General features: G+C 38.7%; 1 long non-coding RNA gene across 1 annotated transcript in view; it reads left to right on the forward strand.

Moving 5' to 3' along the window:
• The first annotated feature begins 1,742 nt into the window (after positions 1-1,742).
• The window catches only part of LOC116805536, a 33,713-nt gene continuing 15,392 nt past the window's right edge, over positions 1,743-20,063 (forward strand). The window contains exon 1 of the long non-coding RNA XR_004365232.2: positions 1,743-1,761. This is a non-coding gene — a long non-coding RNA (uncharacterized LOC116805536). The remainder of the gene's footprint in view (positions 1,762-20,063) is intronic.

The raw sequence follows: 20,063 nt of genomic DNA on the forward strand, positions 1-20,063 counted from the left end.
TATTCCCAAAACAATAAAACGCGCAACAATTGCTCCACTTCTCGCTTAAATATGCAACAACAATAGCAGCAGCAAGGAGTGGATGGAGTGGGTGGAGAGTAACTGCACTAAAAAAAAAAATTTTTGGCATCAATTTTCCACACATTATTATTCAGAAAATAACTTTCTAAATTAAAGCTTGGGGCTTTCTAGAAACCAGGATTTGCATTTCTTAAATTCATTTTAGAATTCTACATCTTGGAATCATTACATTTTTGTCTATTGGGGCAAGCCTTACTGAATTGTTGAAAAATATTTTTTTGATTTGAAATTATTTCTAATAACAAGAAAGCTTTCTAGTTTTCGGTAGGTTTTTAATTTTAGGAACATTTTTTTATATGAGTGTAGTCTTCATACTAGAATCGCCATAATTCAGGCGGCAACAGCCGAAAAGCGCTCCGAAGAGCTGTGTAGAGCTCGAGTTGGCAAGTCTTGGACTGAGCCCACTTTGTAGTCATTTGCCTGGCAACACCAGCAACAGCAACAGCAACAACAATAACAACAAGAGCAACTGCAACTGCAACAAACAGCAACTGCAACTGCAACTGCAACAACAACAATAAAAACGTTGCCACAGTGGGCAGCACAGAGCAAATGTATGCCAGCAATTTAGACGACATCGTTGGCGCTCTTGCTAAATTACCAAAACAAAGGAAGCGATAACTTGCAACAGTGCGGCAACAGAACAACCAGGACGTCAGAGTTGGAGACAGAGTCCCACTGGGAGGGGCAGCAACGTGGGCGTTTGCAACGAAACACAATAAAACTTATTTACGAGTCACGGCGGGGCGGCCAAAGAGTAGCAGCAGCAGCAGCTCCTACGTACTTCATTGTAATGCACTTAAGGGTGCGAGAGAGACAGAGACAGATAGAGAGAGACAGAGAGAGATAGAGAGAGAGAGAGAGAGGAGTCGACTTCCCAAAGATGCGCGCAAATGATATGCAAACGTGACTGGGCTGGGCTAATGGAGGGGAGTGAGTTTCGGTAGGTGTTCAGTTCATGTTGAGCGTTTGGTTAAAGGGTAAATGAGTGCACAGCATGAATGAAAATGGTGCAAGGAAGTGGGAAGGGGGATGGGGGAGTGAGGGAGGGAGCGAGGAAGAGTATAAGTAACTGGCAGGAGGGGAACTGGTATATGATGGCGTTGGTGTTTGGGGTCCAGGGTAATATAACTGAAAGCAACAGGAGCAGCGACAAGAACAACAGCAACAAAAATAATAACAGCGGTGGACACAAGTAGAGAGAAATACACTGTGCGAAAAGTGGAACTGAGTTAAGAGACAATTGAATATCACAGACTATAGGCTAGAAAAGATATATAATTTCTGAAATATGCTACTGTAAGGCTAAACCATATCGGTATCCGGTTATTGTTCTACGATTTTACATTATTATTATATTTAGAGTGCTCATGACTAAAGAACTTTTGCTTTTGAAAATCGAGTCAGTTTTGACAGTTATTACACTGAGCTGCTTAGATCTTTAGGCTTTGATTTTGAATTGATTTTTTGATTTGATTTCGAGCTAGAATCGCGTGTCTAAATTTAATTTGTGCTGCATAGTTTTATATTTTATTACATTTTATATATTTTGTATACTTATAATTTAATTTGTATAAGAGCATATAAATGATTGCATTACTCTAACGAACTATTTGCTTATTTCCCTGCAGGTGAGCAACCCAAAACAATGCCATTTAATGTTGAACTGTAAACTCTGAGGTAAGCTCCTTGCCTCTTGCTGCAAGTTCAAATTGATTTCTTAAGACGGTGCTTTTAGCCAGCTTTAAGTGGGTCTTCATGTTTTAATAAGCGTGCAGATTGCGTATACGCCTATGCACCATTAGCGAGTGCAACATGCGTTGCAGTTGCATTTAAAGTTGACGTCTCATTTCCATTCACATTTTGTTCGTTTCGTGCAGTGTATTTACTTATTTGAAGTTTACCCTCGAGCTGCCTGCCACTCCCCCCGCGCTACCCTTCAGCAGAACGTCACAGTACGTAAAATTCTCAGTAGTCAGTGAAATTGCGCTCCTTGCTTATTGTTGTTGTTGTTGCCACATTGCTGCTGTTGGCCATATTATTGCGCTTTATTGTTGTTGTTGGCTGCATGGAATTTGTGTGAACTCAGCGAGCAGAGCCAGAGTCAAAGCCAGAGCAGCGTATGCTGTGCATCTTTTGGCCAAGTTGAAAGGCAGACAGACAGGCAAGGCAGGCAATAACAGCAGAACAGCAAGAACCCACCGCCGAGCTGCAATATTTACGGCTTGCCATAGTTTGTTCGATTATTTATGCATGCCTCTGTTTGTTTGACAGACCGACGATGGCAATATGATTGTAAATAAATATGTTTGCACATGCAAATTACGCCGCAGGACGACACAAAATGAAATATAGTCGCTGTGGCTCATTACGAAAAAGTATAAAAAGTAAAAAATGGAAAAAGCTCCGATTCTCGATTCTCGATTCTCGACTCTCAATAGTGTAATGAGTTGTAAGCCATCTGCAAACATTCAGCGTGCCAAATGACCTTTAATTGGCACAAACTGATGGCTCAATTGCCATTGCGGAATTTCCGTTTAAATTGCTGGAATTTAGAATCATTTTGGTTTCGGTTTCGGTTTGTTTGAGGATTGCCGTTTGTAAGTAGGAATAGATGACGGTGCACAAAAAATTGATGCGTCTAACGGCATCTTGTCACGCCAAGCTGTAGTTAGGCATATAAATACAAACATGTATATGTATATATACATACTTATTTGGAGCAGACTTTTGGCAGTAACTGTAAACGTTAAGCGGATCGGCTAAAGAAGTTTTTGCTTGCCACTAATTAGCAGCCGCAAAATTGACGCATCATGCTCATCATTTGGGCTGCCATGGCAAATGTGCAAATATATATACATATATATAGATATACATATCGGTCGTCATTATAGCGCTCTTTGTTGTTGTGTCAGTTTTTCGGCGAACTTGGCTGTGGTTAATTAGCTAGCAATATTGAGCGTTAATGCGAAATAAATCGCAGCAGTCGAATCAGCTGGAGAAAAACCTCTGCAAGCAGTTGTAGAAAGAAGTCTCGAAGAGAGTGGGAGAGAGCGCGAGTAGAGTGAGAAGTGTAAAAGGAAGAAAAAGCAGTAGAAGAAGAAGAAGAAGCCGCTCACTTAATTATGTTGACGTTTCTGCCAAAGACGGTTATGACTAAGACACCCCCACACACACACACACACACAACAGCAAGGCGATGGCAACGGTAATCATTATTAATGATGACTTTTAGTTTACAAGCTAATTATTTGTTACTGTTACTGTTACTGGGCTTGCTTTGGCTTGATTTTTTTGGCGGGCAAACGCTCGCGGCCAATTGACGGAGTCTCACACTGTCTCCTCTCGCAGCCAGAAAATATTCTAGCCTCGGGCGACTTTCGTTTTGATATAATTTTAATTAATTTATGACATCGATGTGATGTTTTGATGTCTTACTAATAACATTTTGTGTACGTTTTGCATATTAATTTGGTCTTATGCAATCAGTGAAATGAACAGAAACCAAATACAACAACTACAACAACAGTTAGTCGAGACTCTGCTAAAGACTTTTCATCCCAATCAGTCCGAGAGAGTCAATTTGGCAGTTAGTATTAATGTCCAAATCATTTGTTTCAACTTCACCTTTAACAATATTGTTTTTCAAACGGCAAACAACAGCCATTATAATTGGGCAGCCCATAATTGCCATATGGAAATTTCGTAAGCCTCTTACACAGCCCCGACAAAGAGCGGCGACCAAAGCGAACAACATACAGACAAGAAGCTTACCTAACAATTAAGTCCACAATGAATCAGACGATTGAACCATGCCAATATGGAACAACAACCACAACACCGCCCACCTTCCAGCCAGACGTGGCCATAAATTAGACATGACCCCGGCTCGAACAATAAATAAATTTGTGCCGCAGATAGAGACAGAGATATCCGAAAGATTTGTAAGCCTTTGCGAAAATGGGTCAATAGAGTGCGAAAAACTATAACATATACAACATTTTGAAAGAACGGCTCTCATTATATTCTATATGAATATATAAATATTGAGTAGCAAGAATTGAGCTTACACTCGCATTTATACCTTTTTAACAATAGCATAGAAATATTCTTCTTTTTATTTGTCTCTATGGCATGATGTCAACCCTAAACTAATTTTAGTTTCCGGTTTTGCTTACGAAGGTTCCGCTAAAGGTTATAAGTATGTTTCAAATTTTGTTCGGTATTCATTTCCGTTATGGTACTTCTTGTAACCGCTTCTTGTAACAGGCTCTGCAATAGATATTGAGTTTCAGCATAGATTCTGAATTTATTCTATGTTATTATTCTATTATATTTTCCACAAAATAAAGTAGTTCAATCCGTAAGTCACTTCAAGTCCATAAAAGAGCTCCTCCAGTTTTCTACCCGCCCGGGAAAACAAAAATAAATCGGGCAAGTGCTAGTCAACTCGCAAACTGATCCACAGCATTATAGTATTATATAAGTTTCCATATAATTAATTAAATCAGCTCTAATCCAAAAAGAACTCTTCACACTCTATTCTACCCACACAATAACCCAGTGTTGTGCAATGCTCCCGATAAAAGATAGATAGATACATAACTTTAACGGTAATCCCAAAACAAATCGTGCTAATCAGCTCGCAAACAGAAGACTATCGCCATGACGAAATTATCATTATTTTTATTATTATTATTTTCTTTTTTTGTGGTTTTGTTTTGCTTTTAACAATTACGTAAACAAATTCACGACGACAGTGACAACAATAACAATCAAATTAGCAACAACAATGGGCCAACAACATTTGCAGACAGTCGCCGCAAAGTGCGTGGGAAGAAGCAAAAAAAAAATGGTCAAAAACAAAAGCACAAAACAGTAGCGAATATAAAAGAGTAAAACTGAAAAAAGAGCTAAACAACAAATATTACAAAATAAAAAGCGCAACAACAGCAGCGATGACAACAAATTAGATGCAGCACACACTGAAATTAAATCAAAATGCAATTAAAATGCACAGCAACCTGTGCAGAAAACGCAAGCCAGGTGATGAGAGTGAGGGGGAGAGGGAAGGGGAGGCGGAATAATTAACATAATTTGAGTGTGTGTGTGTTTGTGTGTGTATGTGTGTGTGACACAAAACAAAAGCGAAAGTGTTGAAATATTTATGCAGAAAATGCACAAATAGAGAAAAAAGGCAACTGAAACAAAAAACAAAACACCAGCAGAGGCCAACAACAGCAGCAGCAACCAGCAAACGACAAGTGTCACCAACAGCAACAACAGCAACAAAAACAAAAGCAGACAAAAAACCAACACTAACACTAACAGTACTACAACATCAACAATAACAATGCCAACGACAATGATACCCAATCCAAGCTGCAACAACAAAGAAAAAAACGACAACAAGTCGAATTTTAATTCGCATTTTTAATGACAGCCGCAGCGAACTCTTGAATCTGACTCTGAGTCGGAGTATTATGTTATTTTTGCAATTCGCGAGGGTCGCCTGAAATGTATGAATTATATTATATCAAGGTATAGCTCAGACGGTTGTTATCTAATAAAGGCAACTCACCTTTGGCGTCCAATCGGATGCGTTAATTAATTCATTCATTAGTTTTAGTTTCTCCTAGAGTTGCCTACTGAGATAGGTGGTGGGCTAGAAACGGTTGGCTTAATCACTTACTAACTTAAATGGCGGCCAGGTGCAGCAGAACTGTTCTGGAGACAGTTCTTCAACTTTGCTGCCCTTTACAGCTTCTGCATAAGTTTAACTGCAATTTAATATTTGCAAAATGGTTTATATAATTGAGTTCTAGTTAGTAGAAATATTTTGCATATATTACTTATATTTATTTCCATTAAATATAGGTTTAATGAAGTTGAATGAATTATAAAGCATTCTTAATCTAACAACGAGCGATTCAATTTAGCCAAGTCATTCTGACCGTCTATAAGAAGTAGAGGCTTCAAATGTGAATTATAACTTCTCATATATCATATACAGATCAACTTCATTACATTTTTTTGATAACTGCTAGCGTTTGGCGAATATCAATACAAACTGTACAAATTTCATTTAGAAAATCAGCGTTTGATGACCAAAACATATTTTAATATTAAACAAACTAAAATTAGCAGGTCTTATCTATTTAAAAGCTGGATTGAAGTTATCTCCTAGGCGAGCGCTCTCGACTACGGCATTCGAACTTGTTTTTAATTAAAAATTAAATGCACCAAAAAACAAACAAGAATTTGAATTTTATATGCTTTTGACTAAATTCTTAATGCAATTCACGTGTTACCAGATGTGTGTGTGTGTGTGTGTGTATTTAAAACGTTGCATGCAATGTGTGACTAATTTACGACATTTTTCAGTCGCACTTATTGTTGTTGCTTTTGCTGTTGTTTGTCTGGCAAATGTCTGGCCATCGACTCAGAGCCAGCCCCAATAGCCAATGTTGCCATATCACTGGTGCTGCTGTTGTTATTGTTGCTGGTGTTATTTGGTTGTAATTAAAATTGCATTTGCTGTTTTGGCCCAGACAAACAATGAATGCGATGCGATGCGATGTGCGAACGAGTATCACATAATGAAAGAGCTGAGCTATGCTGGGGATGCTGCCCGACTGGTTGGTTGGCTGGTTTTCGGTTTGGTTGTTCGCAGTTGTTGGCTTAGTTAAATGCGCTAATAACTTTATTCACTTGTTGTTAGCTGTTGGCATTGCAACACTTTTGGCTCAGATTTCTATCAGCAGCAACAGCAACCAACTTGAGACAATCGCACGGAAATTACTAATGAAGTTGTTGTTTATTTATGTTGATGTTGATGTTGCTGTTGCTGTTTTTGTTGCTGTTTTTGTTGTAGCTTATTATCATTACAAGCATTACATTTATTGCCGGCAACCACAAACGAACCGAACTTTTTATGCAGCAACTAAATAAATTTATACGTCACACTCGCCACACAGAGTTCATGCGTGCGAAGGGCAAACAACAGCTCTTATCTAATACACTCACATTCACACTCACATTCACACTCACATTCACACTCACACTCATAGTAGCACTCACACTTGAATAGCTGTGAATTTTGCGTTAATGTGACGACAACAACAGCAGCAACAATAACAATAACAATGACAATGACACTGATGATGGCCGGTAGCAAAACCAAAAAAAAAACAGCGAAAATTATCGCATTTTCATGGCGATTTAATTTAATTTTGAGTGTAAGCAACAACAAATGTCATAAAAAAGCAAGTCTTTACTGTGTGTCAGATGGATAGATAAAGGGCAGGGCGGGGTCGGTTGGAGCGGGGTCAATTGGCTAGCGGATTAGGCGTAAAAGGTTGGCCAAAGCGGTTGTTGGTAATTCAATTCAAATTCGTTGGCACATCAACTTTGGCGTAGATTGCAAATATATTATTATTACATTGCGTAGCGGAAGCGCAATAAAAACGCTAGTAAAACTCGAGAAAGCTCATTGGGCAGCTGGAAACGCAGAGAGACAGATGCGGTTAGATTGATTTGGCTGCGGTTGCTGATCAGGGTCGGAACTGTCCATTTAGGTTAGATAAGGTTAAGATTACAAAGCAGATATATTATTACTCATTTGGGTAGCGGATGAACTAAAGAAAAAGCTGATAATATTCGAGAAAGATAGACGAAAATGGTTAGATCGATTCGGCTGTGATGTTGCTGATCTGAACTAAAGCTGTATATTCTGGCTTAGGCTAGTTAACGTTGGGCTAATTGTTGTGGGAAAAAACGATCCCCTCGACCCACTTGAGCCATGGCTGGTTGACCTAATCCCCTTTAGCTATATTACTCCTGCAACTCTACAACAAGTTTGAAGATTGGATTGCTTGCTTATTGAATATTATATAATTGCGAGTTCACCAGAAATTGCCATCTTCTCCTGGATAAGAAAGATCAATCCCAGGAAGTATAGCCTACTCCTGGACAAGGATGGCAGAGCCCTCAAAATCTCTAGCTTACTTTTTAAATATTTTTAGCTCAAAGGAATTGCTATAAGCGCATACTCAGTGAAACCAGCAGAAAAACAAAAAGAAAATAATCTCAGTTGGCTGGCAACAGTTTTCGTTGAGGTTGCATGCCACTTATTTTCATAAGTCTAATAATGAAAAATGACAATTTTAGAATCAGCTATGTTTCTTGTCGTCGTCGTCAGGCAATTAACAGGCCATCATTGTTAACGGTTTTAACAAAAACATATGTATCGGGCCATGAAGCGCTCAATGAATAGCCACAAATTGGCTAACAGCAGCAGCAGCAGCAACAGCAGCAACAACAGCGAGAGCCAGTCACAAGAATTATTTATTAATAAACATAAAGAAAAAGCAACAATAAAATAAATACTGTGAGGGGGAAACCCCTAATTCAAGCTTTACTTCCCTCTACTGCTCACATTCTTCTTGGCAATTAAAATTCAAGTCGCATCGTCGCTTAATGTCATAATTATGAGCCAACTAAAGAGATTTACGCATTTTGTTTCATAAGTTTTTGCCCAGCGCTGCCAAAAACTCAGTGCAGAGTCTTGGCCAGGCCAAAAAGTGGTGCGTGTGAGTCTTGAAATTTCTGCCAAAAAGTTGCTGTTGTTGTCTGGCATCGATTATATTATGCACAGCACAGGACGTTGGAAGATGGATGGGGCAAGGGATAGACAGATGGACAGCGACAGTTGGCACGTCAACTTCTGGGCGTGAAAACAGCAGCAACAGCAGCAGCAGCAACAAAAACAGAGGGGAAATATCTGTATATGTATAAATATTAATAATTAAACCATCATGTTAGGCACGTCACGTAGCAGAAATACGAAATTTAATTAACCAAATTAGCTACAAAATTAATCAAATATATATACACGACTACATACATATATTTATTAACGTACATATGTATATATATATATATATATTTGTATACTTGTACACAGCGTAGATAAAGCACAAAAAGTTATGAAACAATTAAAAATCCGCCAAACGCAATTAATCAATTAGTAAAGTTTAACAACAAAGAAATAAAGCACAGCAAAACACAGATAAACATTAATTACTTTCTGCTGCTTGCTGCAAACAAAAAGCATACAAAAAATTTAAATTGTTAAAACAAAAGTTACGAATACTCCTTTGATGTTTCATAACTCGCATAACTGAACCGATTTTCATTCGGAATGGGTTTTCGGTTGATGATTTATATACGTATTTGCTGTGTTTTTTGGATTGGCTTATATATTATTTAATTGTGCAATGGGAATTCAATTTTGTATTACTCTTCTTCCTTCTATTTCAATTTTTAATTCACGAATGAATTAGATTAGTTTTGTCTTTATTTTGGGCGACAATTGTTAAGCCCCAATCGACCTGGCCCTGAAAATACAAGTCAATCCTGTAGAAACCAGGTAGTATCACTTCTGGCAAATTGCCATCAGTCATCTGACACCATCCAGTCCAGTTTACACCCTTGGGCACCGGCATCCCATTTTCACTTGTCAAATTCGGCAGGTTTGAGCAGCTATGCAAATTGCTGTATATGAATTCAGGGTTGAGCTTTCTGAAAGCCATTTCCATGGTCTGCTTTGGAATAGCATTGGGAACTCACCGTATCCGTCGGAAAATATCAACGGCAACGGGAAGAAGGACATCATTATGCAGTAATCTTCACAAAACTACTGATTAGTTATGTGTCGAAGCACAGGTCATTTATAGCGAATGCTTACCTCGGCTCTGCTAATAATACACTGTCATTTTAGATCGTGTAACTAAAATAACGAAACATGTTTATCAATTAGTTTAGGTACTAATTATAGCCCACTGTAGAATTCATAATTAGAATTGTATTTGGTTTGTGCATCTCTATCTGTTTCTCTGTGGCAGTTGCCATTCATTTAGCATTGCATACTTTTTCGAGTCGATTAAATTTAAATGTAATTGTGAACAATAAATATTTGCAGCAGGCTGCATTTAAAAAGGCAGAAAGCCAATTGACCTGCTGATTATGTCGCTCGGAAATTTAATCAAATGAAAGCTAGAGGCAATTATGCTTTAAATACAATTAATTAATCATCAAAGTACACACACACACACACACAGTTATTTACACACACAACAACAACTATATTGTTATTTCAAGCGTGCACAGTTTGTTTTTTTTCTGGTTTGCTTCTGTTGCTGTTGTTGTTGTTGTTTGCTCCACAATATTAACATATCCTGCGTGTTTAAGTAACGCATAAAATTATATCCTGATTGAATTGACCAGCATCGAGTCGCGTGCGCACGTAAAATATGCGAATTCCAATAAAGTTGCTAACGCTTTTACTGTTGTTGTTACTGTTGCTGTTGGTGTTGCTGCTGTTGCCGGCAGCACAAACCATGCCGCATTCCTGCACTCCCCTCCCCGCGTCCATTGGTTTTGTTGCCGCGTTAAAATGCGCGCCCACGCACATAAATCACGTGCGTGAATCTCTGCAGATGTGGATTTCGTAAACGGAAAATCAGCCGACGCAGTTTCTGCTATATATATATATATATACATATACATGAAAGCATGTATATATTTATATATACACATATATATATATACATATATATATACATGTGGGTGTGTGTATTAACGGCCTATCGGCTGCTGCATATCCGGCTGGACACCGGCTTCAGTTTTATTATTATTATGGTTGTTGCTACCACCGCTTTTCGCTGTTCTCGTTGTTGTTTCTGTTGCTGTTGCTTTTCCTGTTGCTGTTGTTGTTGGTATTGCTGTTGTGCACACGTGTCAATGACAGCAGAGGACACATTTTCAGTTTTGTGTTTAATTAGAGTGACCCGAAGGTGCACAGCACAGCGCCATTTGCACATCTGCTCCGTTATTCATGGCGCACTCAATTAGTTGCCCTATTCCAATCTGGTACACTTCTTAAATACCCTGTTCTTTATTTCAGTTGATTAGCAGGTATTCTTAGTTATTCTTAGTTAGTTGTCTAAACTATAAGATATTCAAAGCATTTTTCACATTGTACTTACCATTTTACTCAGCTACAGTTTCCGGTTTGATTTTTTTTTTTTTGTTTTCGTAATCCCTCGCAAATTAATGTTTAATTCAAATTATATAATTTAACTTATAATTTAATCTACATTTCTGATGGATTTTTTTTGTATAATTTTTAAAAATTGTGAACTGCTTTTAGGTGACATAAAATAAATTAAATACCTTTGCAAAGCTTATTTTGTTACTGTCAGAAGACCTCTGCAACCATAAGCACGCAACTATTGTATCGAAACATTTTTAAATATTTACTATGTTTTTTAAACAGTACCGAAGTAAATTCAATTAAATGTTTTTTTTTTTAAATTAATATTAAATTTACAAATTAAATGATGATACAATTAAATGGTGATTAAACGATGAATTATCTATTTATTTGTCAGCTGCTATGCAAACAAGTCTCTCAGCTTTACAGACATCTTTGCAAGTATATTATTAACTATAGATTGGGTTTAGAAATTGATTAGTTACTTTGCTATCGAATAATCTGATTCTATTGAGAAGATATGATCTATCTAGCTCCCATATTATGTGCAAGTGTATCTTTTATTCGACTTGACTCAGAGGCAGCTGTTGGCTGTTGCTTAATTATTTTTAGCTTAACTCGTAGTAGTTACACGTAGTAGTTATGATGTACAATTGATGGAGTGCGATGTACGATATATACACAGTATATAGATAAATATATATATATAAATATATATTTATATAGGTATGGGTTGAAGCATGATTTGGTAGCAATTAAGTGCTCTTTGTGCTTGCCACTGTTGCAGTTTTCACACTTTTTTTTCGCCCACTTTACGTAAGTCAAACTGTTGACTATTTGGCTTGATTACAGTTACACGCAACAATATACTATTATTAAGCTAACAAAATGTGTTCGCCTGTGAGAGTGAGGCGTGCATATGTTTATTAATGAATAATACAGTGGCATTAGCGGCGTGTTGGGTTGTTGTTGTGTTTTGGATAACGCCACGGGCGTTGCGCATACGTCGCGTGTGCTATCATTTTGATTTTAAAGTGCACACATTTTGTTTCGCTTTTCTTTTTATTTTTTTTACATCCATTGTTTTTTTTTTTTTTGTTTTTTGGCATCGCATTGAAAATGTGGCGGCCTAATGGGCCAAGCCCGCCCAGAGTCAAGCCAAAGTGACGGTACATTTCTTATCATTTAAAACGCATAGCGAGCCGTTTATGGCTCGCTTAAAGCCCAGTCGAGAGGGCAAATACCCAGACAACAGGCCAACAGGCCAACAGCCCAGAGGCGCATTTATGCAATGGGAATGGCGGAGTAGTGATTCGAGGGGGGCAGACAATAACAAATCACGGTAGAGCACTGGGAAGCATCGGCCCAACGCAATCCCAGCTCGAGTTCAAGAGCTGCCAATTGAGAACGATGATGGGGCACGCAAAAACAGAGCGACAACGTTGACAGTTCCGCATATTCGCCATGCCCACAGAGTGTCTGCTCCTGATGCCATATGCCATATGCCATCTCCCAGAACGACTTGCTGCATGCCGCTCTGTCATATATGCGCAAATTAGTCGTTAGTCGACATTTGAAACTCACGATGCTGTTGCCGTTGCGAAGCGCGAGTTTAATGACTTTGGCGGTAGATGTTGCTGTTGTTGTTCTTGTTGTTGTTGAGGTTGCTGATGAGGCGCACAATAATGGCCCATGATGGTCGCGTTCTTGTCAAAGTCAACGCAAAATGGCAACATTACTGAGAAAGCATATGGTAAGTGGGGTAGGGGAAGGGGACTTGTGGGGGGAGGGGGGGGGGGTGGATATAAGGGTATATGAGTTGAGGTCTAAGGTAAGGTAAGCCTCAACCGGCAGTTTCATGCACTTCAATGCACATCCATAGTTCCGGCTGCGTTTTCAGTATTCAGCATGCACCGTAAATAATTGCAGTTTAATTGACAGCAATTTTGATAAAAAATATGATAAATGTTGCAAGCTGCTGCTGCAAGCAGCAGGAATCAAGAGTTTTTATTAGAGTGGAAATGGTTAAATAATTTTCTTGATGAATTTCAATTAAGAAGTTAATAAATGTATCTTGATGCTTTGGCTGGAGCTCAATAAATACCAAAAGAATTTCCAATTGATTTTGAAACTATAATTTGTTTCACTACAATTCTGTAATTCATTAATTCAACCAAGTTATTCGAAATAATTTTAAAATCTGCAAGTTTGTTGCAGTGCAATATGAGTGCTGGCATAAGTATAGCATAATTAGCAACTCGCTGGCTTATGTTCTGATCCCCCTCACCTCCCTCTCACATCTCTCTCTCTCTCTCTCCCTCTTTCACTCGCACTCGCACTCACTCGCTGCCGTTACGCACTGAGTCGTTGCAACAGTGGCAACTGCAACATGCTCTCCAAACGTATTGTCAGCGTGTATCTCATATGTGCTTAAGGGTTCCTTGACTCCGCGACGACTTTTGAGTTGTGTCTTCCAGTCTTCTCGACTCCATTTAATTTTACTTGCTCTGCAGCCAACAGCGGACCCAACGTTGATTTCCACTGATTTGTCTGCGTGTGTGTGTGTGTGCAGGTGAATCCCCCTCCCCCTTCTCCACTCCCCTCTCTAACTTCATCCCTCATGTGATGCAATCAGCATCAGTTGCACACACGCAGTTGTACTTTAGCTGAATTATGCGCCAAGTTCTGTGCATCTTTTGTGCATCTAATGAGCTCCTAATGTTTGTCCAAGCTAATGAAACTTTTTGCTTAGCCAGGCTTAAAGAGCCATGTGTGTGTGTGTGTGTATCTTTGGCCAAGTGGCATCATCATCATCTACTGCGAGTTTGACATAATTTTTGAGTTTTGTAGCTGCCACAAAACTCCATTAAGTCGACTAATTGACACTTTTCTGATTTTACACAGCAATAAACCAAGTAGAAAAAAACGCTGTCTTTGACCAAACAAACTAAACCAAATCTTTGCTCATGTAATTGTTGTTAGTGTTTCTTTTTTTTTTTGTATCTGTAACAACTGTGCGATTGCAGTTTCACTTTCTATGCGGCAAGCGGAGGCGACACTTGCAATGAAAGTGCATTTTTCTTATTTTTTCTTTCGTTTGAGGCAGTTGTTGTTGCAGTTGCTGTTGCTGTTGTATTTTTGCCAAGTTGAAGTGTCGTTAACCCAATTTGAAAGCATTTGGGCAAAGCAGTGCCATGCAAATGCCAACTTGGTTGTCTCGCATTTTTCTTCTTGCTGCGTTTTTTAATGCTTTTTTGTCATTGTGGCACTGAGACAGATTGCAACTTTTGCTTTCGCTGGCCAACTAGCCAGCAACAACAACAATAAGCCGCATCGAAACAAAACCAGTTCAAAAAGTTTGTTAACAGGCTAGGTTTCTTAGTTTCGTTTTTGTTTTATTTGTTCGATTGCAGCATAGCATACAAAAAAAAGCGTCGCTGACTCAACTTCAGGTTTTATCTATGCCTCAAGTTGTTGCTGCTGCTGCTGCTGTTGTTGGTCGTTTCTCATATTGCACCAATTAGTTGAGTGCTGGACTCTCTGTCTATCTCCCTCTCTTTTGGCTTGAAGTTATGTGCCCCGTCTCGGCAATTAAGTTGGTAATTTTATCATGAACTTTGCATCTGCTCTCACTGCTTTTTGGTCAAGTGCAGATACACACACACACACAACACACACAGCTTATGCACCATAATTGCAGCAGGCCTTGAGGCCTTTCGTTCTGGCCCGGCTCGTTTACCTGCCAGCAAATAATTTAGTGCAATTTGTCTTGGCCAAATATAAAATAAAAATAAACCATAAAAATCGCAAAAAATGTTGTGTTGAGGCCAATGCAGCCAGCCCCCTCTCTTAAATAATTAAAGCTGTGCAAGCATACGCATATGCCACTTTCGTCTAGACTTAGCCATAAATAATTTTAGCCTGGTCACAAAATCGGCCTGGCCCCACTGTGCACTGTGGGCCTCGACTGCTGCGGCGGCGGCGGCGGCGGCGGCGCCTGCTGTTAGGCAGCAATTTCTGCAGCCATTTTTGGAAAAGCACTCGAATGTTGAATCAGTTGCAAATTGCATGCGTTGGTCAAATGGGCTCGAAAGAGCTTCTCTTCTTGCATAATAACCCCCTCTCCCCCCTCGCCCACTCCTGCCATTGGGAACACACACTTCACACTGCACTTGGCCCAGTTCAACGACGAAGCGATTCAAATGGGTTAAGAGTGCGCTTTGACGATGTATCTACAGTTGCGGTCATAAGAATATGCTGCTTCTCAAAGCATTTAATAAAAACATGACTCAATAATATGTCAAATCAAGACCTCGTCTGGGAATGCTTTAAAATACTATTATTTTCCAAATACTAAACGTACTGAAATCTACCCACCCATCTCTTCAAGTTATTAAAAGTATTACTTCGCCGCTGGGAAACTTCAGTATTGATTGCTTGTGTTTAAATGCAAGTTTCATAGTTGTTGAACTATATTTTGAGTATTTTTTAAAAATATGATTTAAAATGTGTTCACTACTATTATTTTGACCGCAGCTGTACATATATTTATACATATTGGCCATTGAATACCCTTGCAATGCATATATCAATATTCATTCTAGGCTAGAGCATCTGTTCCTCGTCTTAGCTGAAAAGAAATAAAAAGAGAGCAAAAAAACATGCTGGTTTTATTTACCTTTTATTTTTTGTGGAGTATGTACTTAAAGTGCTCGGCAATTTGCAGCAGAAGTGTAAAATAAATTGGCAAATATGATTCGAGTATGAAAGCAAAATGAAATTGATATGCAGCTATTGCAACTTTGGGCTCGAATTTGAGGTGGCCTTTTGTGTGATAGTTGATTTCTGCCAATTTATATTGCAACATGAAAATGTATATATATATTTATATATACATATATATATGTATATATATATATATGTATGTATGGAGTGCTGCACTTATGCTTCGGCAGCTTAAATCGCCTGCCATTTCATATTCAAAATCGAGTGCCATTTTTAGTGGCCTGGCAAATATCAAAAAGTCACAACGATGTTTGCTTAAAACGTTAAGCACTGCCAATAAATTCTGTCTCAATCAATAAGGCAAACTGGCAAGTCAGAATCCGAGAATCAGGAGTCATACATACACACACACACACACACACAAACACATCGTTAGCGAGTTTCTGTCGCTGCTTCTTCTCACGTTGGCGTTAGATAAATTCTTGACTGGCTATGCACACTCCATGTGAGTGTGTATAGCAAATGGTGTGCCAAACTGACAGCCAACTCAATTGCTGTATAAAAATACGAAATTTACACAAATATGCGATGCACACACATATACTCATCCCCCTCTTCCCTCTCTCCAACGCCTTCTTTGCCTTTGGCAATGCCGGCCTGTCAAACGCGTATCTTATCTTCATTTGCCAAGCGACCAGAGCCGCATTGAACTCCAACTACTCGTAAATATTTTGCTGTCTCTTGTTGCTGTTGCTGTATGCTGTTTGCTGTTACTGTTGTATCTGTATCCGCATCCGCTGCTGTATCTGTATCTGTAGCTTGGCATTCTTTCTATTAGCTGCCTGCTCACTGCCTTCTGCTCGGTGCTCGCTGCTCGCATCGGCCTTTGTAGCTTGTCCGAAATCATTTGGGCTATTTAACTTTTAAGACTAATTAATTACGAAACGACGAAATGAACACTGTCTGAGCGTAGAACAAACTCTAGCTGCAGCATTCTCTGTTGCATGCACTGCGAGAAAAATAATAGATCCAATAGAGTTCAGTTTGCTTACTAAATGAAATATATTTGAGTTGTTCGCCTGAATCCGAGTCGATAGTCTAGTAAAGTGTAAATAAAAAATAGAAGAAAGCATCTACGATTCCATAACGTATATATATTCTCGGTGAGCATCAAAAGTCGAGTCAATTCAGCCAAGTTAGTCTGGCCATCAAATTAGGGACTTCAAATTAGGAGAAAAAATTCTCATTTACCACATGCAGCTCAAGCTTTGCGTAAATCGATACAAATCGCTTGACGATAGCAATAAAATTCACAATTGATATAACATTTACACAGACTTATAGATCGACTATAAAACTTTCATTAAGAGTGCATAAAAAACCAGGATTCTGTAAAGCAAACTATCATCTTGCAACTGATAATAGCTAATAGTATCTTCGAGTTAACCACTTAATTGCAATTTTTAAATTTGTTACTTACTTTTCAGAATTATTTCTCAAAAGAAATTTCATTTTTGTTTTTTGCGAGTGCAGGCAGAGCTGCTCCTGTGAAAGCCTTAGATACGTGTGGCAAGAAAGATTCAACGCCATAGCTGTTATTTTCCCTTTTTCTTTAGCTTTCCGCTTTCCACTTTCCGCTTTGCTACTTGTTCTTTTTGTTGCTGTTCTTGTTGTTCTTGTTCTTTTTGTTGTTGCTAGCGCTTTTTAATTACTTGGCTCGCCGTACGGCAAAAGTCAAGTCAAGTGGCCAAAACCCTGACGTCTATGTCGATGTCGATGTCGAAGTCGACGTCGGCTTCTTGCTGTGTGCGGTTAAAAGTTAAGCCTGTCCGGGCTGCCCACATCTAACTAGCCATGGCCAATTCGTAGCCTTTGCCCAACACTCCCCAACTCCCTTCCCCCACCACACCTCTTCTCTGCCCCTTTACCAATGGTATCAACTTCGTGTCGCGTGGAATTGACGCCGTCGCGTTCTGTGTGAGAATTTTCTGTTTTACACGGGACGACGGGTTCATGAACTTTAGCTTCAGCTCATTAAAGTTTTAGGATGCGCCTCGTTCTGAGTGATTTTAAGTAGCAGTCAAGTGAAAATCGGTAGCCACAAAAAAGAAGAAAACAAAAAAACAACTAAAACAAACCATTTATGTCTACCAAAGTGGCCATAAACATTTTACGTATATGAGCCTTGAAAGTGTTTTTGCTTTGCTCCATTGTGTTGGGGCTATCTTCAACAAAGTGTTCTAAATTCGAGTGTAATAATACGTAGATTAATGAACGGATGTAGCTTGAGATTTTTGTTGTTTCTTTGTTTTTCTTGCCTCAAGCCTTTTAGGTTCACTTGACCAAAAATTCAAGTATTTTAACTGGAATATTTATTTATATACATACGAGTATATGTATAAATATTAATGCTTTCTCCTTTTGTGATTTTTGGCGATTTTTGTGATTAATTTAGATGGCAGTTTGTTAATTAAAAAACGTCGACACAAGCGCAAACTCAAACACATCAATTGCCAGATTGGCTGATTGAGAGATTGAGCCATTCAACTTGAACTCGGCTATTAGGCAAACGAGATTTTTGAGTTGATGTTGCTTGGGCAGCTTGGGCAATCAGCTGCTGTTGTTGTTGTTGTGGTTGTTGTTGCTGTTAATGCTGCAGTCTCGGCCATCACTCAATTAACAGTTGCACGCACCTCGCCCCAGCAACGAAAGCTGCCACGAGGCAATGAACGACGCCAACGCCAACGTAATTGCTCAGACGACAACAGCAACAGCACCAGTAACCAAAAACTTGCCCAAAAGCTTAACTGACCACTTTACTCCTCTTCATCACCAACAGCAACACAACCACAACCACCTTCACCTCACCTCTTTTCACACTCACCAAAAATTTTTCGACCTGCGCCTCGCCCATTTCATCCCCTGCTTAAATGGAGCATCCGGCTTTTTTTAAAAATGTGATTTTTCTTTGCTTTAATTCAGATTTGATTTTTGTAAAATATAGAAAAATACATATGTATAATTTTCAGGGCTTCAATTTTAGAAAATATTTATCTACAAATAACAGTTTTCATATCAACATTTCAGATTTTTTAAATTAAATTTCCTATGGATTCCTCTTTGTTTTTCTGAGTGTACTGCCCACTCACATAATTGCAGAAAATGGCTGCGATTAGCGTTTAATCAATTTGAGAGTCGCTTGCTGTTTTTGTTGGTTATATATACGCATACTACGCATATATATAAGTCTATATATATATCTATATATATATATTCTTGCGCGCAATCGTAAACTGGCTCAAGGTCTGGTTTCGTTGCGGTTGCGTGCGTAGCCAGCTACACAGATACACATGCAAAGCTACAGATACACAGATACAAAGATACAAATAAGATATATGGCATAATGGTAAACGTATGTGTAACGGCCTCCTCGCAAAGCGGATCACAGTCTCTTTGGGTTGTTGTTTGTAATAAATGCGTTGGCATCGCGTCGTGTCCGACTTGCGAGTTGTTTGAGTTCATCAACTGCGAAACCTTGTCGCCAGCAAACGTGTTGCCCTCTCTCTCCCTCTCTATCAGACTATCCATCTCTCCCTCTCCGTCGCTCTCTGGCTCCTTGGCTACTGTTAACTGTGTCTATGATACGTAGGACACAGTCTGCTGCTGCTGCTATCGGCCAGTAGCCACAATCATCCTGTCCAGCATCAGCTTCTGTCTTGTGGCATTTAAAAATTGTGCGACATCAATATCTATGTATATATATATATATATATACAATATTTATATATATATATATTTTATATGCATATATGTATAGGTAAATATTAGAGCTTGTTTGTGTGTAGCATTTTTATGGCATTCATTTCTTGAACGCTTCAGCTTGTTTTCTCTTTCGCTTTATGTTTGCTTTTAATTATCAAATCATCACATGATCATTACACACAACTGACAAAAGTGATGATGACGATAATGATGATGATGATGCCAAGCTGAGAGCATTTCCCTTTTGGCCATTTGTTGCGGCTGCTGCTGTTGTTTAAAGTAATTATTTTTTACATATAATAATTTTATCTTCTCGCTGCCCGATTTACATTTTGCATTCACTTAATTTTTGCAATTAAATGCAAGTGTGATTTATATTTATTTATTAAATTCAATAAGAATGAAAGTGGCTGTATAGCTCTTTGTTTTTTATTATTAT

This window comes from Drosophila grimshawi, unplaced genomic scaffold, assembly GCF_018153295.1.
Source record: "Drosophila grimshawi isolate 15287-2541.00 unplaced genomic scaffold, ASM1815329v1 contig_44, whole genome shotgun sequence".
In the NCBI taxonomy this organism is placed as follows: Eukaryota; Metazoa; Arthropoda; class Insecta; order Diptera; family Drosophilidae; genus Drosophila; species Drosophila grimshawi.